The following is a 23,665-nucleotide window of genomic DNA, read 5'->3' as shown; positions in this document are numbered from 1 at the left end:
GCGTTCAGAAAAATACATAGACGTGGAAACCATGCTGGCAGTAAAAACGTCCTTAAAAGGCGACTGTGCAGCACTACCCGTGACCTATCCACTCAATTATGCATACGTAATTGATGCAAACTCCGTTCCTTTTGCTCGAATCCCTGGAGTGGGGGATAGGGTAATTCCAAACATGAACAGGAGAATATTTTTAATAGCAGACGCACACATGGGATTGGGTCCTAGGCACAAAAAGATCAAGGAATCTCTGACTGAATTACAATCAGTATACTGGTGGCAGGGGATGAGCGTGCAAATCAAATATATGTGAAGAACTGTCCCAATTGTGACAGAGATCGCAGTAGTGAACTGGTCCAGTCTGTTGCCCGGCTACCAATTAGAAACAGCGTAATGCTGTCTACATGCCATCCAGCGTCCTATTAATCGTTAAGACAAAATCCACTTAAAGGATGTGGCCCCAGCGCTCGGCTGACGCCAGAACGGTTATAAAAGATCTGCGAGTCTTTATCGGCACATACGCAATTGCTATGTTCCATTCTAATCAGGGTCCTGCTTTCAGCTCTCGAGCTCATAAGAAGGCCATGGCCAGCATGGGCGTTGGCTTGCGGTATTCTTGTCCGTCACACCTCGAAGGTAACAGTGTGGTAGAAAGAAAAAACTGGGACATAAAGCAATCTATAACAGCGAAGGTATTAGGTTCGGGTGATGGCTGGGTCAAACATTTAATAAGTGTCCAGTTAAGTCTTAACAATTTGCCAAGAAATTCTCTAAAAAGTTTCAGCCCATACGAACTATTGTTCGGAACTAGAATGTACATTCAGGACTTAGATAGTCAGGTATCAGTGGTAGAAGATAAGAATAAAGACTTTGACATCAAAGACCGTTTGGCTGTTTTACAGCACTTGAATAAAACAAGAAAATCCTTAAGCAACATAAAGTTAAAGCAACAGCCAACTACCACTGACGAGGCACCACCAGCCCCAGCAAGGCCTGTCTAGATTCCAAAGATTGGGGATCTAGTCAGAGAAAAAATAGCGGTGAAGAAGGAATTTGGGCCTTCTTACAGAAAAGCAGTACCTGTCTTAGCAGTCAACGGAACAAGATCTACCGCCCCTTGCTGGTAAAAAGGGGAACAGAGTTGTATCAATCGACCTGGTAAAACCACAAGCATGTGGTCTATAATCAACAGTAGGCCCAGTGGACTCCCGAGAAACAACAGAATACCCAAACTTGCAACAATCCAAGAGGTTCAAACTGAAAGACTAATCACATTCGATCAGCCTGCAGTGCACAGAGAGGGACTATGCAATAATGCCATGGAACTTGTGCCTCTTGAAACACAGATTGAAACAGTTCGTCAAGAAACACAAGTCTACAATGATGTGGCATCAGAATGTGCTACCGAAAGACAAATTGAAAGAACAATTCCAACAATTGACAGAACTGCCTCTGGCTACTTCATCAACTTCAACAACTTTTCTGAAGATCATAGCAACCCTGAAGTGATGCCAGAAACAAAGACTTTCAAAGAACAAGCATTGGAAATGCAATAGGTCTCGCATTAGAAAAGTTGGAGCTATTGGTCTTGTAAATGACAAATATTTTATTTATTTGTTGGTTTTTAAAATAGATAAATTGATAGCTTTGTCATTTACAATGCCAATAGTTATAACTTTTGCGAATGTGACACCTATAGCATTTGGAATGCAACATTGCTAGCCATAAGTGAAGGACTCTAAAGGAGTGCAGGAGTAAGGGACCGTGAGAGAGGCTTACCGGTGGAATGAAGCTGAGAGGAGTTCAGCGCTGTATGCAAAGTATAACAAGTGTCTAAGGGGAAAGGAATTAGACAGTTAATTACGGTCATATTGCCCAAAAAAGGGGCTGCCATTATTGCGGAAAAAACTTACCACGAGGTGGGGCCAAGGGGAGTATTGAAGACGTCTGTGGGGAGAGAGGGGAGAGTGAACTGGGGTATCAATTACCGAGTGTGCAGTGAAAAAAGGGTGCTCTAATAAACGAGCTTACCAGCGGGAACAGTGCCCTTGATGGATAATCTGCGGGAAGGGAAAGTGCACATAAACAATTGACACATAAAAATTGAAGGCGGGTTCAAATAAATAAAGCATGTCTGGAGCCTCAAATATGTCGCGCATCTATAAGGGCTTACCCCAAAGGAAGAATTGCAGGTCCGCAATGGGGGTCCTTGCTAGGCGTGAGAGATCTTCACGATACGCCCTCAGCAATGTGTTGTCATAATAAGAAAGCCGCTCGCGGTCACATGGAAGCAAATGACCAATGGGCGCGCGGCAGAAAGTGTCGGCCATTTTGGGTTGGGAGTGTAATGAAACAATATATGGACAGACCAAAGGTGCATGCAGAGCGTCTGCCCTCTTGCGGGAACTGGAGCCAAGGGGTCCACAATATGGATTGAGGGCATACGAGGTCCAGTCTTCGGTACAATTCAGGCCAGTGTGCAGGGGGCGGAGCGGGGAGAGGGGAGAGGTGCGACACGGCAGGCAGAGTAGGAGGAGGAGGGGGGAGGAGAGTAGGGGAGGCACGGCCTAGCGGCCGTGCAATCAAGAAGTGAGGGGGCGGAGCTGGGGAGGGGAGCTGGGGAGGGGAGCTGGGGAGGAGAAATGCGACGTGCGGATGAGGGAACTGATGTGCACGCGCTTTTAAGCTCAATGCGCATGCGCATTGAGCTTAAAAGTCACGGGCACTGCAAGGAATCGCCACGATTCCTTGCAAGTCAGTTAAAGAGTGGTTAAGCCCCCATAGTCTCGCAAGCTCGATGCGCATGCGCATCGACAGGCGAGACCTAAAAAGCAACAGAACTCTTTCATCAAATCAAAGAAGTATATCTGGATGCACCATTGATTGAACATTGGATTATTTCAGGGGTATTCATACTCCTACTATGCCTAATTTTAGTTTTAATTTTAGGAAGGTTTATTACAATACAATGGACACAGCAAGTCAGAACATCAACTTAGACCTCAAACCACACAGATCATCCCACGTGAAGAAAAGAGAACTGTCAACAGTAAATGTCCATTCAGTCTTTGGCGGCATACCCCTGATTTTGGGACTTGTAGCAGGCATTTTATTTTTGACCTTCCTGCTCCGATATGGCAAGCCAAAACTCAGACATGACTCAGACAAGGATGGAAGAAACGATCCTAGCAATACGCTACCGGAACCGAATAACTAGAGTCCTTGGATTGGCCAGGCTGAGAGATCTGAAAATGACCTGGTTTCTTTCATTCAGACCTATATGGCAGACCTGCATCTTACCTGTGCTTCGATGTATGCTATGCGGAGATGAGTGTGTGTTGGACATCTGTCTTGCACTTCCATCAGCAGTACCAATGGATATCAATACTTTGCTAAGTCCTATAACGGCTCACGCATTGTGTTGTCCCCAGCGGCTACCAATCCTGATGACGGCATTCGTTGAGACTCATGTGCTAAGACTAGGTGGTAACAGTGGAGCGAGAAATAAAAGCGACATCACCCAGGTACGACCTTCTGTGAGCATTGCTGATCCAGACTTTGATGATCGCAATCATTCTCACACCTGCCAAGTTACAGCACTATCGAACTTGGTCGAACTGTCACCTGATTTTGTAGACCAATTTTTTGAGAGCCTGTCTGATATGATGTTCTCCCCTGAACAGAAACAATAATTTTGGAAAGCATTCCGACACACAGCGTTCCCATGAACTCTGAATTCGGCCTTCAGTTTTGATCAACAAAAACTGCTGAAAAGCGTTGGAACTCTATTCCCCCGTTCAACAAGAATTTTTTTTTTAATTGAACACTTAAAAAAAATATTTACCTTTTTCTGGCACGAAATTCTTTGCTTAAAGTAGACCTATTCATAAAGAATAGAAGCTTCTATTTTTAGGTAAATCTAGAGACATAATAACTTTACATCAGCCTCTAGCACATGTTACAGCAATTGCATTTCTATGTGATGAAATTATCTCGCCCTTCTTTTCTGTATTAAGAGATATTTCATGTGTAAATTTTTTCGCAAAATCGTTCACTGATTACATATGCTATAATTTTGAATAATTTCTATGCTTAAAGACATACAGTACAATCCATGTATTTCAAATACGCCATTTCAAATGCAAATATGTATTTTGGGGTGGGTAATGTTACACATGCATCTTTTGCTATAGTTTTTAGTAAATTGATGGACATAAATTCGTGGAATGGGTGTCGCGTTCTAATCTAGGACCCCGATCAATACTGTGACCTTATGCCCCTATACGGCTATAATCCATTTATTCCCCTATAATGGCATAAACGATCAAGAGCGATATTTCAGAAACTCGTCTCTGGCCTAACACGATCAGAGCCACATTTCAGAATCTCTTCCTCTGCAGCTCATTAGAGCAAATGACACAGCAGAAACCACTATCTAAGATTCCTAGATTACACTCCGTGTTCTTCAACAAGATAAAACTCAGCAACCTGGGAAAACCCCGCTTGCTATGTTTTGATTAGTAATAGAACTCTAATTAGCACTGAGAGACGATCACTTCCTAGTGACATCTTTATTGACGTCTTATGTCCAAAAACTTACGTCAAACCAGGCACCTTTCAGGTATAAATATTACCAACGTTGCCTTAAGCAAACGCTGCCTCAACGACATCGATGATAGCGATGGTGTGGTGAACATAGGAGCAGAACAGCTGTCCCCTGCAGAGCCCAGCAGATGCAAGCTGCCCGCGGACGCTGCCCCTCTTCCTCCTTGACGCGCTGAGAGAGACGCTGTCTTTTCTCCTGCCGAGAAAATCCAGCTCCGGTGATTCCAGCCTACTCTTGCGAGTGACTGGGATATCGAGTCCTGGAAGGAGATACAAGACCTCCAACATTCTATTTCAGAGGTATGGTGTTGACTAAACCCTTAGAGAGAATTCTTGAAGCAAACCTTGGCAAAACCAACTTAACTAAAACTGCTACTTACTTACTCCCTCCCAAGTATTAGGCTTAGGTCAGGTACACTGGGGTAGGCGTAGTTAGAAGCACCAGTTGAGTACGTTAGCTAAATGTATATATGAATGTATATATTTTATTCATTTTAACCATTGTATGGCTAAGAAACCATATCAATGCTTTTACAGTATTATTTCACAATCCTCATTTTACTGTACGCACTTTTTATAATAACTAGTCTTGCAATTGTGGCAATTCATTTCTCTTGCATGAGAAGAAAGACTGTTCAATAAATAATACCTTTTTATTGAAAACGCCCGTCTCTCTATTTCTCTGCATCTTGGTGAAAGTAATCTGCACAACTGACTGAGTAAAATAACTGTCTATTGTTTCACACGACTCTAGAGATTGACTCTTATTCTAAGGAGCAAAGTTGTCATGTTTATGCGGTTGTTGGAAAACTGAATCCCTTCTTGTCTGTACCAGGGAAGCTGATCACTTCCTATTCAGTCAAGAAAGTTTCCAGTGACCTCTGAGCTAGTTGGTAACAAACCCAATTAAGTTTAGCATAGTCAGTAGAGACCTGGAAGTCCGCACTTCTACGTCCAAACTATTGTTTATGTTATTCCAATGCGCAGGGCCTATTGGGAAAATAGGAACTACACTACACTCCAGACTCATCCAACTCCCCGGGGAAAATGAAACACCTATGCTCAACGTCACTGTACGGAGGACTGTTCATGTGCCCGCATGTGTAGTCCTCCCAAGAGTGATGTAGAGCGTCTGGGGAGTCAGGCGAGCCTGGAGTGGAGAGGACTGGAGACAGCCAGGAGGAGGAGGACAACCAGGGTAGTGGACAGAAGCACTGGTGTGACCAGAAAAGCCAGATAGTGGGGAGCGTGGTAGGGCAAACTCCGCTACGCCGCGGAATCAGGGTTTTTTGCTAAGCTCTGCATTCCCAGTGGAGTGCAGAATTGGCAAAACTCTGCATACTCCGTTGGCATAGCAGAGTATTGTACCCAGGTTTAGTAATTTTGCTAAAGTGTGCAGAGAAGGTAATTTCCAAAACTGTCAATGCATTGGGTCATGTGGACAAAGACTCCAAGTGGTTTGATTCGAGGGAAGAAAGTGCTGTGTTTTGACTCCTTGTTGGTTAACAAGAGGGATCTGGGTAATGATCCAGTACTACATGTTGTTTGAAACGTCATTCGCAGACCATTTTGTAAGATCAATGTGTTAGGTTTGAATGTTCAAATGGGTCATTGTTTATCCTGATTTGAGTGAAAGAGGGGGCCTGGTTCCAGAATGTGACTTTAAGGAAAACCAATGTCATACTCTTAGATTGAGGTACCGGGAGAGTTGGAGACAGTCTTGTTCTTCGTAGGCATGGATTGGTGTACGGAGCTAAGGGCTGCTCATGCCTCTTGGAGTGACTAAAGCAAATTCCTGGTCCTTTCAATCAGGAGAATTTTACTAAGAGGAGAGTATTTGAATGTATATTTCTAGGGACTTGGGAGTGATGAATTTACAAATGTGATGAATGAGAAATTGGGAATACTTAAGGGTTTTTCACACAAAAGTCAATGAAGTTGGGAATGAAACTGGGGCAGATCTTTGAACTGAGCCAACAAGGGCAAGAAAATGTATGTGAACATGATGGTAATGAGTGGATTGAAGGACTGGAGTGGTTAGACTTATGGGTAGCGCTGTATGTTTATCAATCTCAGGGATATAAATGCTAGACTGTAAACCAGCATCTCCTGCCCAACATTATTTATTTATTATTTATTTAACACAGCATGGAATAAACTTCCCATCCATCTCCGCCTGGAGCCTTCAGAAACCATTTTCCGACGGCAACTTAAAACCCATCTGTTCTCCTTATAGCCTACTTAATGCCCCATGCCTCGTACTGTCCTCTCCTCCTTATGAGTTTCTCGCCTCTTTCTTTAGCGCGGGGACACGCCGAGATGGCGTACTATATTTTTTTTCCATGCGCTCTATAAATGTCTTTAATATTATATTATTATTCTACTCAGAGACAGAGTCGTGGGGCTGACCTGACTGGGCGTTGTTGTTGCTCCTGCTCCTGATTGATCCTACACGTCGCTGGATTGGAACCTTTTTCCCCCTGGACGCGGCTCTTGCCAGCGAGCTGCTGTTGCTGATTGAAGGACCCGCCCTCACCGCCCACACCGCTGCGGGACTGCGAGGCAGTCTCCACACCTGCAGCCTCTTCCCGCAGCGGCCCGGCCCCCCCGCCCGGTGCTCCATAAACTTTCGCAGCAGCCGCTGCGCGGGTGCTACTCAGAGGCAGAGTCGTGGGGCTGACCTGACTGGGCGTTGTTGTTGCTCCTGCTCCTGATTGATCCTACACGTCGCTGGATTGGAACCTTTTTCCCCCTGGACGCGGCTCTTGCCAGCGAGCTGCTGTTGCTGATTGAAGGACCCGCCCTCACCGCCCACACCGCTGCGGGACTGCGAGGCAGGCCCCACACCTGCAGCCTCTTCCCGCAGCGGCCCCGCCCCCCACCAGGGAGGATATAAATAGTCAACTCGTCTCGCGCAGCGACACGCGCGCGGGACGAAGCTCGGGGCGAAGCCCGGGCAAAGGGCGGGCCCTCGTAGGCCAGAGTAGGCTGGGCTGGGCCCACCCTCCAACGTCTGTAGATCTGCTGTCCCTATTACAGGCAAGTGTAATGGCTATGCCGTCTGAAGAGGGAACTCCTGGGAAAAGAGGAAGACTACGTAATGGGTCTCTGGACAATTACTTCCCTAAGGTCTTGTGTGACGGTGACAAGGAATTAACTTTGGCTGAGCGAAGGGCGGAGCGACGAAGTTCAGTCGAGTGTTTGAAAAACAGATCCCTCACTGACAGTGCTCCTCTTACTACGGCCCGGGAGGGAGGTTCACTTGATATGAGCGGGGAAATTGCTAGTCAAGAAGGTGTCCCCTTTTTGCTGCGCGATTGTACCCCCACCCCCTGCTTGCCCTCAGACCATATTGTAATTGTTTCCCCTACTCCTAGCCTCTGTTGTACTACTGTTATAGCAAAGCAGAGGAAGTTGAAATCTAAGCAATTAGTTGTAGCCCAGAACCATGGCCCACCACCTAGTAAAAAAAGGAGGAAATTAAGGGCGGGCCTAGGTAAAGTTAAAATTCCGCACTCTGACTTTGGTAAAGTGCTAAAAACCGCCACTACTCTTGAGAGGGCAATAGTGGAGGTGCCAGTATTTCTACCATCGGAGGCACCACCGCCAGAAATCAAATCAACCGAAATGGTCACAAATGTTGTAGGTTCTGATAGTAATGCGGGGGTTGTAGTATCAGATACACCATCTCCCCCTACATTAATAGGGAACTTGAAATTCTTACTGAGATCTTTGCTCCTACCCATTAACGAGACCATTAAGAAAGTTGAAATTAGATTGACAATCCTGGAGACCGCTATAAACAGCATGGTTACCTTAACCAAAGCCCAGGGAAGCGGGGCGGCGCATCCCATCCCATACCTCCTAAACAGAAGCCGCAGTCTCAGGGTAGGGCTGAGCCCGGACTTCAAAATCCACTCCCCCCTAAACATCATATAAATACTCCAGTAGTAGAAACGGGTGGTGACCCCAATAGGTTAGTGACGAAGGCCCCCAGAACGAACAAACGGGAGGAACATGTGGAAGGTAGATACACTAGAGTTCCAGTAAACAAGGGGTCGCAAGTGGAAATTCCCCCAGAAGCAGTGCCCTTTGTGGTAGTTTTGACCGGGGTTCCACCGTTGGTAGAGAACAAGAAGGAGGGTTATGCTGAATTAAAAAATAAAATCATACATTGGTTGAGGACATATAGGCCCATAGCACACAATATGGATGGGGACATAGTGCATGTCAGGCGGATCAACTGGCTGGGTAGTAGACGCAAAGATATTGAAGGGGACATAGTGGTGGTTAACTTTAGAGACCCTCGGGCAGTAGATTACATTCTAAACTGGCCCACTGGAAGTGGGGATAATCGTATTATCCCTCGGGCTCTAACATATTTCTATCCTAGGTCAGTTGCTTTTCCCCCCAACCACCAAAACAAGTTCCACCGTTATAGACCTAACCCTCCTTTACCGCATAGCAACATCTATCCTCCGTTCGGGCAGTACCCTGCCCAGGCCGCTGATCACTTTGGCTGGATTACAGTACCCCAGAGACACAAAATGAATTACGACACTAGGATGGAACATCTGAGACCCTTTACTCCTCTGGACACCTGCAACAGGTTTTCGCAGCTTTCCGGTTTGGAAGACTGTGATTGATGTTCACAGTCTAAGGGGGAGAGAAGTGGACAGTTAGGTGTGGAGGCTCTGTGGTTAGGTAGATCCAAAGGTATAAGTCAGGAGGGATCCCTTGTAGCTCAAAATGCGGCTAGCAACTGCCTCGTTGGAAGCCCTGAGTATGGATAATACTGTTGGCTGTACTGTACACCCCAAACCTCCTATCCGGGTGGTGGATGGCTGCATGACTAAGGTGGGTGGTGATGGGGGGAGCAAGGGGGTCCATGCCAAAGTTCTTAAGGGCCGTCGGGTAATAAACCTGTTATCTTGGAATGTAGCGGGGTTAAAAAGGAAGATGGACATACCGGAATGGCATACATTCATCGAGAAGTTCGATGTTTGTTTGTTTCAGGAAACCTGGATCCTGCTACCAATAAATAAATCGGGTTATACTACCTTTTTTTCTCCAGCAGTAGGCAGAGGGAAGGGAAGACCGGCGGGAGGACTCACGGTCTGGATAAAAATTGACCTGGACTGGGATGTGACCCTCCATGACTCGGAGTGTAGTGATATACTACACCTCTCCTCTAGGGGTCACATTGAGGGACATAGGCTTGAAATATTCAATGTGTATGCCAGAGGGGCCCCGGGGGATACTACTTCAGCAACTATACTAAGCTTAGATTCAGCATTAGTCAACTGTCCTCCTGCAGCTAAAATTATTGTGGGGGGGGATTTCAATTGTACGTTTGAACCTCTCCTCGGAGATGACCCCCTAGGTATCGAAGAAGAAGATTCTAAATGGTCCATCCCACTCTGTCATTACCCCCCATTCGAAAATGGTCTGCAAGGGCAATTCAAATTAATGCCCTTATCAGGGATCACAAACTAAGAGCACTTAACGGTAGGACCATGTCCGACCGGGCAGGTGCGATGACCTTTAATAGGCTCACAGGGCCGTCCAGAATCGATTACATCTTAATGGACGTTAGTATGTGGACTGACCTAATTGATATGGAGGTGGTATCTACTCAGGATAGTGACCACAATCCCTTATGCAGCAAGTTTAAGTGGGGTAACCTTAAAGATAGGGGGCTGAGCGCCCCCATGAAGTTAACTAAGGAGATTATCCCATATAACAATAATCGTAGACTGAAATGGGACAAGGCAAACTTGAAGGAGGACCAACTAGGGACCATTACATCCCTTGTGGTGGGCCTGCATTTGGATCTGGAGGTTTTGGATCGGGAAAACGGGAGTAACCTGAATCCTCCCATTACCCTTGATACAGTTTATAAAGCCACAATAGAGCAAGTAAGTCACTATTTTCTCGCTAAAGGGAAAAGTTGCAGAATGAACAACTCACCCCCCATTTCAAGCAACCCCTGGTATTCGGCCCAGTGCAAGGGTAAAAGGAAAAATCTGACAGAAGCCCTTCTCTCAAGGGATCCCTTACTAGTTAGAGCGGCTAGAAAGGATAACTTGAAAGCATTAGCGCTGGCTAAACGTGAATGGGAGGAACAGCATTGGCAGGATTTAACAGATGCTGTGAGTAAGAGGAACCCGAAGTTATTTAGGGACTTAATCAATAGAGCTAGACAGGGGAGATCGCAACCACTAGCAGCGCATATAACTAGCCAGCAATGGTTTAATCACTTCTCAGCTTTATATGGCGGAACTGAAGATACAAATAGCCCTGTGGTAGCCAGCGGTGAGGGTGGGGAACCTACAGGGGAGGACGAGCACCCATTTACGGCCTCTGAAGTAGTAGTGGCTATTAGACACTTGACCCCAAAAAAGGCGGCCGGTCCGGATGGGAGCCCAGGGGACCTCTTGATTGCGGAACCTATGGCCTGGGCCAACTTAATTGCCATTATAATGAATCTGATTGCAAGGGGCCATCCTGTGCCTGATTCGTGGAAGGGGGCTGAGGTGGTCACCGTGTATAAGAAGGGGGCAAGAGATGACCCTGCCAATTACAGACCTATCAGTTTGATAAATGTAATCCAGAAAGTGGTTGGCAGGGTCATTATCTCAAGGGTTGGCAATTGGATGGAGGAGGCTAGCATCCTCTCCCACCTCCAAGCTGGATTCCGCCAGAAAGTGGGCACGATGGACCAGGTCTTTCGCTTTTTTGTTATCTATTGGAAGACAGTCACCATCAAAAAGGGCAGCCTTTATATGGCCTTCATAGATCTCAAAACAGCTTTTGACCTGGTCCCTCGGGCTAAATTGTGGGAGATTCTAGGAAGGATGGGCTTCCCCGGTAGACTCTTGAGTTTAATTGTAAAGCTCCACGAGGGGAACTAAGTGAGGATCAGATGGGGTACCCAGGGACAGCTGACTGAAAGGGTCCCCGTGAGGAGTGGAGTACGCCAGGGCTGCGTCATGGCTCCGACTCTTTTCTCCTTGTTTGTGAATGGAGTGGTGGATCATCTGAGAGGGGAAGAGTCGGATGCTCCATCTCTGGCGGGGGAAAGAATCCCCACTCTACTCTTCGCTGATGACACTATACTGATCTCCAAATCCCCAGTAGGATTGCAAAAGCTTTTGAATCGATTTAGCTCCTTCTGCATAGATAGAGGCTTAACCATCAACACCTCGAAAACCAAGCTGATGGCTTTCTCATCCTCCAAAAGATTTAAAAACAATTTCTCTCTCAATGGGGCACCCCTGGAGATGGTCGATTCATTCGATTATTTAGAGGTGCGGATAAATAGTCGAATGAATTGGAAGGACCACTTGGCTAAAATGTTACTTGGTCACAAAAGAGTAAATGGGGTGACCTTGAGGGAGTATCGAGAGTCAACAAGTAAACCTGTGTCTCCGGTCATGGCCATTCATGAGGGCCAGATACTCCCGGCAGCATTATATGGCTCTGAGCTCTGGGGGTTCGAAAACGTTTTGGAACTTTCCTTAGCGGAAAATAAGTTTCTGAGGGAGGTGGTGGCTCTCCCCGCCTCTACCCCGCTGATCCCCTTGCGAATAGATTTGGGCAGACGAGCCCTAAAGGACCTAGTGAGGCTGCGCCCATTACTCTTCTGGGTCCGCTTAAGAAGGACCAAGGAGCTTGCCAAATATGCTGAAGGGCTGGACGACCTATTACTGCTTGATACTGGCAACAAGATTGGATGGCTGAACAATGTGAAACACCTGGTTCTTCAATTGGGATTGAGAGATGTGTGGGAGACCCAAATGCCGCCGCCCAAACTAGTGATCAAGAAGCTATACTGGGATTGGGTGCAGGGCGAGGCAATACGCGGTGGGGCTGGGGGTTCACTCACTGAACGGTTTTTAGAGTTCAAATGGGCTAGAAAGTTGGAACCCCTTTTTGATCTTATAACCAAGCCTCTAGACAGAGCGTTATATTTAAAACTAAGGTACGGGACCCTCCCGGTGCATGAATTCACCGCGAGGTGGTCCAACTCTGGTGGACCTTCACGTTCGTGCCCTGGTTGTGCAGCCCCTAAGGAGTCTGTGGCCCACTTACTTTTTGCCTGCCCCGCCTACAAAGTGGCACGGAAGATCTGGCTGAAACCTGTATGCAGGGAGTTGGGGCTGAGGTGTCACAGACTGGCCTTACGTGTACTTTCTACTGACTCATCATCCACTGCCATGATATGCGGGGTGGCAAACTATTTGAGTAGTGCATGGCTGACGCTCTCAAGGTTATTGAAGCTGCACTCTAGGCTACCAACTGATTGACTGTATGTAATTGATGGCTCTCCTATTTAACATAGTGAACTGACGAGGATGTTTTGGCTAAAGTCTACATTAATTATACTGCTATATTTTATCATTGTTCAAGAGGGGGAAATGTACTTTTATTGTGTATATGTACTCTTTTATGGTGAACAATTTTTACCGAATAAAGATATTCAATTCAATTCAAAAATTCAATTCAATTAATTTATTATTATTATTATTATTATTATATTAATATAACATATTTAAAATTGTAAAGGAAGTAAGGGTTTTTCAACATGCTTGATGTGGCATCAGAGTGCCGTGTGGTACAGTGCCACAGTATTTGACTTTCTTGGTCACCTTGGAAGGGGCATTTTATTCCAGATAGATGCTCTTAGGATTTGCATCAGGGTCCGCTGTCTTCCAACATCTTATGGAGGTTCTGTTCAAGGGTATCCTAGGTGTCCTCGGTTTCCAGGACAATATCCTGATTTATGCAAAAGATAGAGAGGCGCATGACCAGGAGCTGTTATAGATTCTGAGTATATGGAAGAGCAAGCGAAGAAGCACAAGTATTCACCTCCATTTCTACCAACCCACCAGACACCTTTGGTTGGCCTACCAGGCTACTGCATGCCGCCCTTGCATTGAGAAGACCCGATGCGGGGGACGATCCTTCTCCACTATTGACTATCTAATATGTGATTATAACAGATACCATATCACGAGGTATGGTAAGACACCTTGGTAAAATCCTTCCCAGCTCTGGTTATCTATTGAAAAGCAACATCGAGAAGTAAATCTATTGTGTGAAAGTTAGTAGAATGAGAAGCCCAATCTTCAGAAACACTACCTAAAAAAAAGGGATTTGTGTGTAAAAAATGTAATTGATTTGCTGCCAGACGTACAACCCAAAATGTATAAATATGGGGACATTCAAATGGCATGTGTTTGAGATCTTCTGAATTAGCATTACATGACCAACACGAAGAAGAAAGAGCAGAATTTATTTTATGTAATGAAACAGGAGTATACCTAAGCCTATTTTAAATGAAAAATGTTTGAATGGTATTAGATTCTCTACATTTCTTTAATATAGTCCAAATGTTATTCCAAACGGAGATGGAAAAGGAAGTTTGGAAATCAGATTCCCAAGAGAGTTCCACCTCTGTTTTATTTTGAGTATCTGGAAAGAAGTTAAATGTTTATATAATTGAGACGCAGAAAGAGAAATAGCTAAAATTAAAAGTATTTTAGGGTTGTAAGAGATAGAAATAGGAGTAGAGGAAAGTTGATTATAAATTGATTGAATCACAGATTAAACAAATGTATTTAGATTTATAAGAAGATGGTAAGGAAAAACGTGTCTGAGCAGTTTTGAAAGGTATACAGATATCATGAAAAAGTTGATAAACCCAACGAATTCCTTTCGCATGCCAATCCTTTCAGAATATAAATTAGTTATTAATTTTAAAATATTTGTTGTACCATAAGGATTGCAAACATTAATCCTTAGCATTGTGATAAGAAATACAAAGAGGATGGGGGATTTAACAAGTATTATTAAAAATAGGAAGGGATTGAGACAGAGGCCTGTGTGTAAGAGATAATAACAAAGAAAACTGTTTGAGGGAAAATGCTATGATAGGAGAGAAAATCTGGAAGATTAACTCCCCCCTAAGGTTTGGTTCTTTTGAGTTTATGAAGAGATGTACAAACTTTTTTGTAATTCCATAAGAAATTAGATAAAATTGAATAAATTATCTTATATGGAGAATTTGGAATATTAATAGGAAAATTAGAACAATAAAAAAGTATTATAAAGACTAGCATCATCTTTATTGTGTCAAGGCTGCCCCACCAGGATAAAAATAAAGGATTCCAGCTGGACGCAAGAGATTTCAATGGCGTTTGTAGTTATTTGAAGTTAAGGGATACAGTTTCTTTGATAGAAGATTGAAACCATAAACCAAGATATTTTATTTTATCCGGATTCCAGCTAAAATTAAACGAAGTAAAATCTGCAAGAAAACAAAACTTAGTAAAAGGAAGGATTTCACATTTGTCAGCATTTAATGTATATCCTGATAGAGGCAAAATTATTTACCTCTGATAAAAAGGCTGGTAATGACATTTGTGGATGTGAGATAAAAAGTAAAATGTCATCAGCATAAACTGGAAGTTTTAATTTATTATCACCATATTGAAAGCCTTTACTTTGGGATTTGAGACACATTCAGACATGGCTATTTGGCTGAAGACGGCTGGAATGCCAGAAACCGGTCCTCGGAAGCTTGTTTCCGGTCCAGGGAAGACATGGCTTGGCAGTTCGGGCCGGACTGTTCCCATGAGGCACAGGGTCAGACTGATTTGCATATAGCCATGTCTGAACTGGGGTGGCAGAGTGGGCTAAAGAACGGTGATGGATTAAACCCAGATCTTTTGACTGGGTGTGAGTGTTTGATTGATTCAGATGCTCCGTCCATCACCACCCCCTTTTGTACCGCAGGCTCGTCATGCAGCACGGTGCTCGTGTGCTGGTGACGAGCCTGAGCTCGTCATGAGCCGTGGAACGCTCACACGCGGGGGTAATTCCCCCGCTGTGCTGAGCGTTCCATTGCGCGGACAGGCTCATGACGAGCACACGAGCACCCGTGCTGCATGACGAGCCTGGGTCGTCATCAGCACTGCGGCGCCGTGCGCGGCCATCCTCCCCCCCACGCCACGGGGAAATTATCCCCGCGGCGAAGGGGTTAAATAAAGCCTCCTCTTTCAGCCATATTGATCTCCAGATCAATAAAGGTCTAAGCGCAATTAGGTCTGACAAATAGTTAATCCCCACTTCACAGTGGATTAATTCGGTGGACATCGAAGTAGGTAGATCGAGCAGCTTTTTAAGGAATATATTTTCCTCGGATTGCAATTCACCATTAGATTGATGACCCCATACCCGTGCACTGTATAATGCAATAAAGGTACATCTAGACTGGTAAATGTGTGTCATATCTTTATTTCGGCGATCCCCTAATTTCGATGCGAACCTAAAGACCCCATGGACGCTTTTTGCCATCTTGGCCCGGGCGTTCGACATCTCCTGCGACCATTTCCTGTCACCAGAGAAAGATGTCCCTAGGTACCAGAAATTGCCAACAGTTTGCATTTTTTGCCATCTATAAAGAAGGATTTTGTCCTCCTGGGCCTCGGTCCACAAACCATAGTGTATGTTTTTGTCTTATTAATCTGCATCTTCCCCCCATTATTAAAATCAGCAAACTTATCTATTAACCGCTGTAGACCTACCGTTGTTCTGGATAAAAGTACAGCGTTGTCTGCATAAAGCAGAACCGGCACATCCTGGCCCTCAGCTTGGGGGGCAACCGACTGTACAAGTTTGAGTGCTGCGTCAACTTCATTATGAAAAGTGTAAAAAGCAATGGTGCGAGGACGCAGCCTTGTCGGATGCCACGTTTAACATCAAATTTATGGGTACGTTCGCCTCTTTGGCCGTACCGTACTGATGTTAATAATTTTTCATAGAGTCTTGCTAAGAAATTAATAATGGGCTCTGGGGCTCCAAGATCTAGTAGAATCGGCCGAAGTATAGCGTGATCCACTAGATCAAAGGTGCTGCTGAGGTCAGCAAAACATAGAAAAAGGGACCCTTGCTTAGCACATGTGTATTTTCCAATTAGAAGTTCTAAATTGATGCACTGTTCTAGGGTTCCCCGCCGTTTCCTAAAACCTTATTGGGCCTGTGTTCAAATCCCATTGTCCTCAGCACACTCCTCTAACCTGACCAGTAGAACCCAACTCATTACTTTAATTGATGAATGTAATAAAGAAATTAGCCAATAGTTCTTGGCTTCTGATTTGTTCCCCTCTTATAGATGGGTATAATGAGTGATTCGCCAGAAGAAGTGGGAGTTCCCTCTGTTGCTCCAGCATTAAAAACCCTAGTAAGTATGGGGCCCCAGAGAGCAGGCATAGCTTTATAAACATCTATTGGTACGCTGTCCGGGCCTGGGGCTTTCCCTCCCTTTCTGCTGTTAATTCCTTGTTCTACTTCAGCTAGTGTAATGTTTAAGTACTTGGGTTAATAACATCCTCAGCATTAATATCACCTGGGTTAAAAATGCTGGAAAAGTGTACCACCCACGCCTCACAACTAACATGGGACAGCAATTCAGGGACTACTTTATTTTTTATAAATGGTGAATTAACTGTTTCCCAAAACAACTGACTATTTGATGTATCTGCAACCATAGTGACTGGTGCGCCTCTCACCAGGCCGGATCACCCCCTTGCTCCTCCTGCCACCTCCTGCCTGCCAGCCTTGACGCCTTTCTCCACCGCCGACGCCCCCCTGGCCCCCTGAGCGGCCCAGCCACAGCAGAGCCGCCCGCTCGCCAGTTTCCCGCCGCAGCTCGCCACAGGCCCCGCCCACCACCGGCCCATTGGCCGAGCCGCTCCCGCCGCCCAGGTGACCCGCCCTCCCGTCCCCCTTCCTATGACGCCCCCAGAGCGACCGCGCAGCGGACGCGCGCAGCGGGAGCGCCAACTGAGCGCCGAAGGTGCGCCAAAGGTAAGCCCGTCTGCGCCCGTCCGTGCCTGGACCGCGCCCAGCGCCAGGACCCCTGGCCCCCGCAGACCCCAACCCACCCACCGGACGTACGACGCCGCCACCCTCATCGCCGGCCGAATCCCAGGATGCTACAGAGCCACCCCGAGACGCACCCACGGACCCTTCTGCTGCAACTCCTGCAAGTTCACCTGCATCCGGACCTGCACTACTCCAGCACCAACCAAGACCAAGACGAGCAACAGCAGCAGCCACCTGAAATGCATCCTGCTCAACACCCGCTCCGTCCACAGACACGCCGTCGAGCTCTGGAACCTGCTCGACACTACTTCACCAGACGTCGCCTTCTTCACGGAAACCTGGATGAACGCCTCTTCAGCGCCCGACATCGCCATCGCCATCCCAGACGGCTACAAGATCATCCGAAGGGACCGCATCAACCAGACCGGAGGAGGCATCGCCATCATCCACAGGAACACCATCCGCATCACGACCAACACCGACGACACCCTCGCACCCGCCGAGCACCTGCACTTCCAGGTCCACATCAACCCCAAGACCACCCTCAGAGGCACCCTCATCTACGGACCCCCGGGACCACGCACACAATTCAGCGAAGACTTCGCCGACTTCATCAGCCCGCACGCCCTCCTCTCCGCTGACAACATCCTCCTCAGGGACCTCAACTTCCACGCACTCCACGACCGAACCACCGCCCCCCACCACCACACTCCGCGCCTGGACCCCGATCAGCGCCGAAGACACCGTCCGCACGATGAACTCCATTCACTCCGGATCTCCTACCGACCCCTGCCCTCACCACATCTTCAACAAAGCCGACACTGTCATCGCACCCCACCTGCGGGACATCATCAACACCTCCTTCGACACCGCTACCTTCCCGGAGAGCTGGAAGCACGCCGAACTCAGCGCTCTACTAAAGAAGCCATCGGCCGACCCCACTGACCTCAAGAACTACCGCCCCATCTCGCTGCTCCCGTTTCCTGCAAAAGTCATTGAGAAGACCGTCAACAAGCAGCTGGCCGCCTTCCTCGAGACAAACGGATCCCTCAACCCCTCGCAGTCTGGCTTCCGGGCCAACGACAGCACCGAGACCGCCCTGATCGCAGCCACCGATGACATCCGAGCACTGCTTGACAACGGAGAAACAGCAGCCCTCATCCTCCTAGACCTCTCCGCGGCCTTCGACACTGTCTGCCACCGTACACTAGTGCAGCGACTTAGCAACGTCGGAATCCAGGAGAAGGCACTGGAGTGGATCATCTCCTTCCTCGCCGGAAGGACACAGAGAGTCCGCCTCCCCCCGTTCAGATCAGAAGCCACCGAAGTCATCTGCGGCGTTCCTCAAGGCTCCTCGCTCAGTCCAACCCTCTTCAACGTCTACATGAGCCCCCTAGCAGACATCGCACGCCCGCACAACCTCAACATCATCTCCTACGCCGACAACACCCAGCTGATTCTCTCCCTCACCAACGACCCCGCCACCGCCAGAGCCAACCTTCACGAAGGGATGAAAGAGGTAGCCGAAAGGATGAAGAACAGCCGTCTGAAACTGAACTCGGACAAGACGGAAGTCCTCATCCTGGGATCCTCACCCTCCGCCTGGGACGACTCCTGGTGGCCCCCCGCCCTAAGCAGCGCACCCAAACCTACAGACCACGCACGCAACCTGGGCTTCATCCTGGACTCCTCCCTCTCCATGACCAGACAAGTCAACGCCGTCTCCTCGTCGTGCTTCAACATCCTGCGCATGCTACGTAAGATCTTCCGGTGGATCCCCACCGAGACCAGGAAGACGGTCACCCAGGCCCTCGTCACCAGCCGTCTGGACTACGGCAACTCCCTCTACGCCGGAACCACCGCCAAACTCCAGAAGAGACTCCAGCGGATCCAGGACGCCTCAGCACGACGCATCCTGGACATCCCCCGTCGCAGCCACATCTCCGGACACCTGAGAGACCTGCACTGGCTCCCGGTCAACAAGAGAATCACCTTCCGTCTCCTCACCCACGCACACAAAGCCCTACACAACCAAGGCCCAGGATACCTCAACAGCCGCCTCAACTTCTACGCTCCCAAACGCCAGCTTCGATCGACCGGCCACGCCCTCGCCGTTGTCCCCCGCATCCGAAGAGCCACCACAGGGGGACGGTCCTTCTCCTACCTCGCCGCCAAGACATGGAACTCCCTCCCGACCCACCTCCGCCTGACCCAGGACCACCTCGCCTTCAGGAAGCAACTCAAGACCTGGCTGTTCGAGCAGTAGCAGAGCCCCCTCCCCTAGCGCCTTGAGACCCTCTGGGTGAGTAGTGCGCTATATAAATGCTTCGATTGATTGATTGATTGATTTAGCCTGCTTGTCCCAGGCCTCCTGTTGGAGCTCTCTCTTCCTCTGTTTTTGTTTTAGTTTATAATCTAATCTTAATTTTTTTACAAGCACCATATCACTGTGGCTGCTAGACAGTGCTTGTTTTAACCATCGTCTTTTCCGGGTATGTTTATTTCTTGATGTCGTAGTCAGTATTGGATCAATAGTTCCATTTATTTTACAGAAGTTGGTTAAAATCTGTGCTGGTTCGGTATTGATATCCAAAATTGCAAATATCTCTGTGCTGCTTGCTGAGACTATATCTTTTAACACCTTATCTGGGTTAACACCTTTCCATCTTATTCTGGTGCCATTTGGGCTAAACGTGGCAATATTATCCACTATAGTTTGTATTGCTTTGGAACTATTGCCCCACACAACTATTGGCATAATAATTCAGTTATGGTCACTGAGTAACAATTCTTCAATCAACGGGGTAGTGCAAAAAGAAAAAATATTTACGGAGACCAATACGTGATCAATTATACTATTTGCATTTCTACCTGTGAAAGTTGGGATCAATTTCCCAAGCCCATCTCGAGCACACTGCATTATATCCATATCAAATTTAGCCAGGAAGGTATTTAATGTATCTCCATAGATGTTATGTCAGAAATGTACACAATCATCGCCTATATCATTCCTAAACCCACAAACCTTAGTCATCGACAGAGAACAAATTGGCGTATTAAAGTCTCCAACCCATATGATATCAAAATTAACATTTTCTTCCTTCCCAGTTTGTCAATTTCTATCTCCAGTTCGGTGACTACTTTACGAGTGGAGCCAAACAGATTATTATAGAAGTTTATTAGCAAAACATCCCGACCATTTTTGTGGTATAGCCAAAGTATCTGTGAGTGGCACCCAACATTCATAAACCTTTTGACTTCCAAAGGCAAATTATTTGACATAAGTATTAGCAGCACACCCTTCGCTCTGCCAAATGAAGAATGCAGTGCAGGTAGGTCATAAGAAGTAAACCCCTCAAAATTAACATGATCAGTACACCAAGTTTCCTGGAGACATATTATATCATGTTTATTAAGGAAATTCGTCCAGCCCAGCATATCCCTTTTTTTTAGCCAATCCGGCGATATTCCTAGAGACTATAGTGAACCTGTTGACTAGGGGACTGCCTGTATTATCATGTGGCTGGGCAATTATACTGTGACCATCCTCAGTCTCACTACTTAAGGTGTCCACCCCTGGAGAGGCAGTATCTTCTAATAATTGACCTCTATTTCCATCAAAAATCACCCCTTGCTCCTTTCTTGGATCATTATTAGCAGACATATCTGTAATCTCCATCGCATTTGACACCCGTCCTGACAGCCTCTCTGCCCACTGCTGGCCAGTACCATCAGGGCCCACCTTTCCAACGGTATGGCAGGCAAAACTTTGTCAATCATTTTCCTCAAGTGTACAGAGTGATTGGAATCTATTATATATAGGAAAGGCAAAGTGCGACTGGGGTGGCATAGCCCAATTGGCGCTGCGGTGTTCCTGGTCTACTCCCATGGTTGGAGATGGCTTTAAATGACTATAAAAGAAGCCAAGGGGGAGAAGTAAGGTTTTAGAATCATTGTCTGGTAAGGCAGCAGCTCTGTCCAGGGAAATCCTGGCCCAATGAGGGTTCCTGAAATGAATAATGACACAGTCACCCTGCGTTGTTTTCCTTAAAGGGCCAATCCAGTTAAATCTTCTGGTCGTAAGAATCTGGTCTGCACGATCTACCGGGTAGCCGCAATTTCGGTTTAGCTATTGCACCACTTTATTTTTAAGGGATGAGTGTGCGTCCCTTTGGCCCGGTCCAAGAAGAGGGGCATTCACCAAAACTGCCAAATATGGACAGCATTCCGGGGGTAGATTAATTGATCTATTATTTCTTCCCTTGACCTTGCTGGTAGGTCGCTCCCCCACCAAACAGCTCCGCCTGTGTGTCCTGACCCTGCCCCAGCTGCCGCTGCTGTAGAAGTTGAGGCCCTCCTCCACCCGCAGGCTACCACCTGCGTCTCATCCCTGGTGGCCAGTGGTAGGCCTTAGGTTTGTATCACTGTCGCTGTCTGTCTGTCTTCCCTGTACTGCCCATACTGTCTTCTGGTGTCTGTGACCGCTGTTGCCTGTCTACCCCGTGACTGCAATCTTATCTGTGCCCGTTCTCTTGCCTTCTGCTCCCCTGATTGCACTCGTTTTTTTTGCCTTCTCTTCCCTGATTGCACTCATTTTTTTTGCCTTCTCTTCCCTGATTGTACTCGTTTTCTTGCCTTCTGCTCCCCTGATTGTACTCGTTTTTCTTGCCTTCTGCTCCCCTGATTGTACTCGTTTTTTTGCCTCTGCTCCCGATTGCACTCGTTTTTCTTGCCCTCGTTTTTCTTGCCTTCTGCTCCCCTGATTGCACTCGTTTTTCTTGCCTCTACTCCCCTTTGTGCCTCTGTGCCACTCGTTTCCCCCCAGTTTTTGTGACCTTTCTGTCCTTTCTTGTGACCTTCTGCCTCTGTGCCACTCGTTTCCCCCCAGTTTTTGTGACCTTTCTGTCCTTTCTTGTGACCTTCTGCCTCTGTGCCACTCGTTTCCCCCCAGTTTTTGTGACCATTCTGCCCTTTCTTGTGACCTTCTGCCTCTGTGCCACTCGTTTCCCCCCCGTTTTCCGTAACCTTTTCTGCCCTGTGCACCAGTTTCCCCCGTCCCCGCCGCTCTCGATCCGACCCTTTCCCGCTGCAGCATCCCTACGGCCCTGCCCCCCTGCACACCCATTCGCCTCCCCGCTCCCGCCACCCAGCTGCTTCTCCCTCCCAAGCCACCTCATATGCAGGCCGAGAAGCAGCCACGCAGCGGCAGCACCGCTGGCGCGCCACGCCCTTCTGCACCCATCCGCGCCTGGACCACGCCCAGCGCCAGAACCCCTGGCCCTGCGAACGCCACAACACCAGAATCCACTACGACGCCAGCACCCTCCACAAACTCAACGCCAGCTGAAACCACACCTGCTTCCAGGCCGCCCCGAAACGGACCCACGGACCCTTCTCCTGCCACAACTGCAGCTTCACCTGCGACAGAACCACCAAACCTCCAAGGACTGGACCCAACCACCTCTGCTGCATACTCCAAAACACCCGCTCCGCACGCAAACACGCAGTCGAGCTCTGGGATCTGCTCGACACCTCTGCCCCAGACGTGGCCTTCCTGACCGAGACCTGGTGGAACGACTCCTCGGCGCCCGACATCGCCATAGCCATCCCGGACGGCTACAAGATCACCCACAGGGATCGCACCAACGGAATCGGAGGAGAAATAGCCATAGTCCACAAGTCCACCCTCAAGGTCGCCACCCACGCAGACAACCTCAACACTGACGAACACCGGCATTTCCGGATCCACACTGACCCCAACACCACCCTCATCGGAACACTCAGCTACAGACCACCGGATCCCGGGCTCAGTTCAGCGACTCCATCGCCGACCTCGCCAGCACCCACACACTCGCCTCCACGGACTACATCCTCCACGGGGACCTGAACTTCACCTCGAGAACAACAAGAACGCCAACTCTGCCACCCTGATCGACAACCTCGCCAACCTGGACCTCAGACAACTTGTCACCGCACCCACGACGCCGGCCACACGCTGGATCTCGTCTTCTCCACAGGCTCCCACATCGCCTTTGACCACACCACCGAACTCCACTGGACCGACCACTGCTGCATCAATTTCACCTTCAAGAAACCAACCACGCACCACCGCACCCAACAGCTGCCTTGCCGCTTCTGGAGCAAAGTCATCGAAGACCAGATGATCACCTCC

The 23,665-nt window shown here is 47.7% G+C and overlaps 1 protein-coding gene across 4 annotated transcripts in view; it reads right to left on the bottom strand.

The window, feature by feature from the left end:
- LOC147729426 (uncharacterized) overlaps positions 1–23,665 on the bottom strand; it is an 82,455-nt gene that overhangs the window by 42,143 nt on the left and 16,647 nt on the right. Inside the window, exon 1 of one of the 4 annotated variants that reach the window (XM_086959774.1) lies at positions 959–1,016. The exons of the other annotated variants lie outside the window; for them this stretch is intronic. The gene's annotated coding sequence lies outside the window, so the exon portion shown is untranslated. Of the gene's footprint in view, positions 1–958; positions 1,017–23,665 lie in introns of those variants that run through there. 4 annotated transcript variants of the gene reach the window in all.

This window comes from Lissotriton vulgaris, chromosome 2_2 (genome assembly GCF_964263255.1).
Source record: "Lissotriton vulgaris chromosome 2_2, aLisVul1.2, whole genome shotgun sequence".
NCBI lineage: Eukaryota > Metazoa > Chordata > Amphibia > Caudata > Salamandridae > Lissotriton > Lissotriton vulgaris.
The sequence above is the reverse complement of the archived record's forward strand: the minus strand, read 5'-3'. Positions and strand labels throughout refer to the sequence as shown.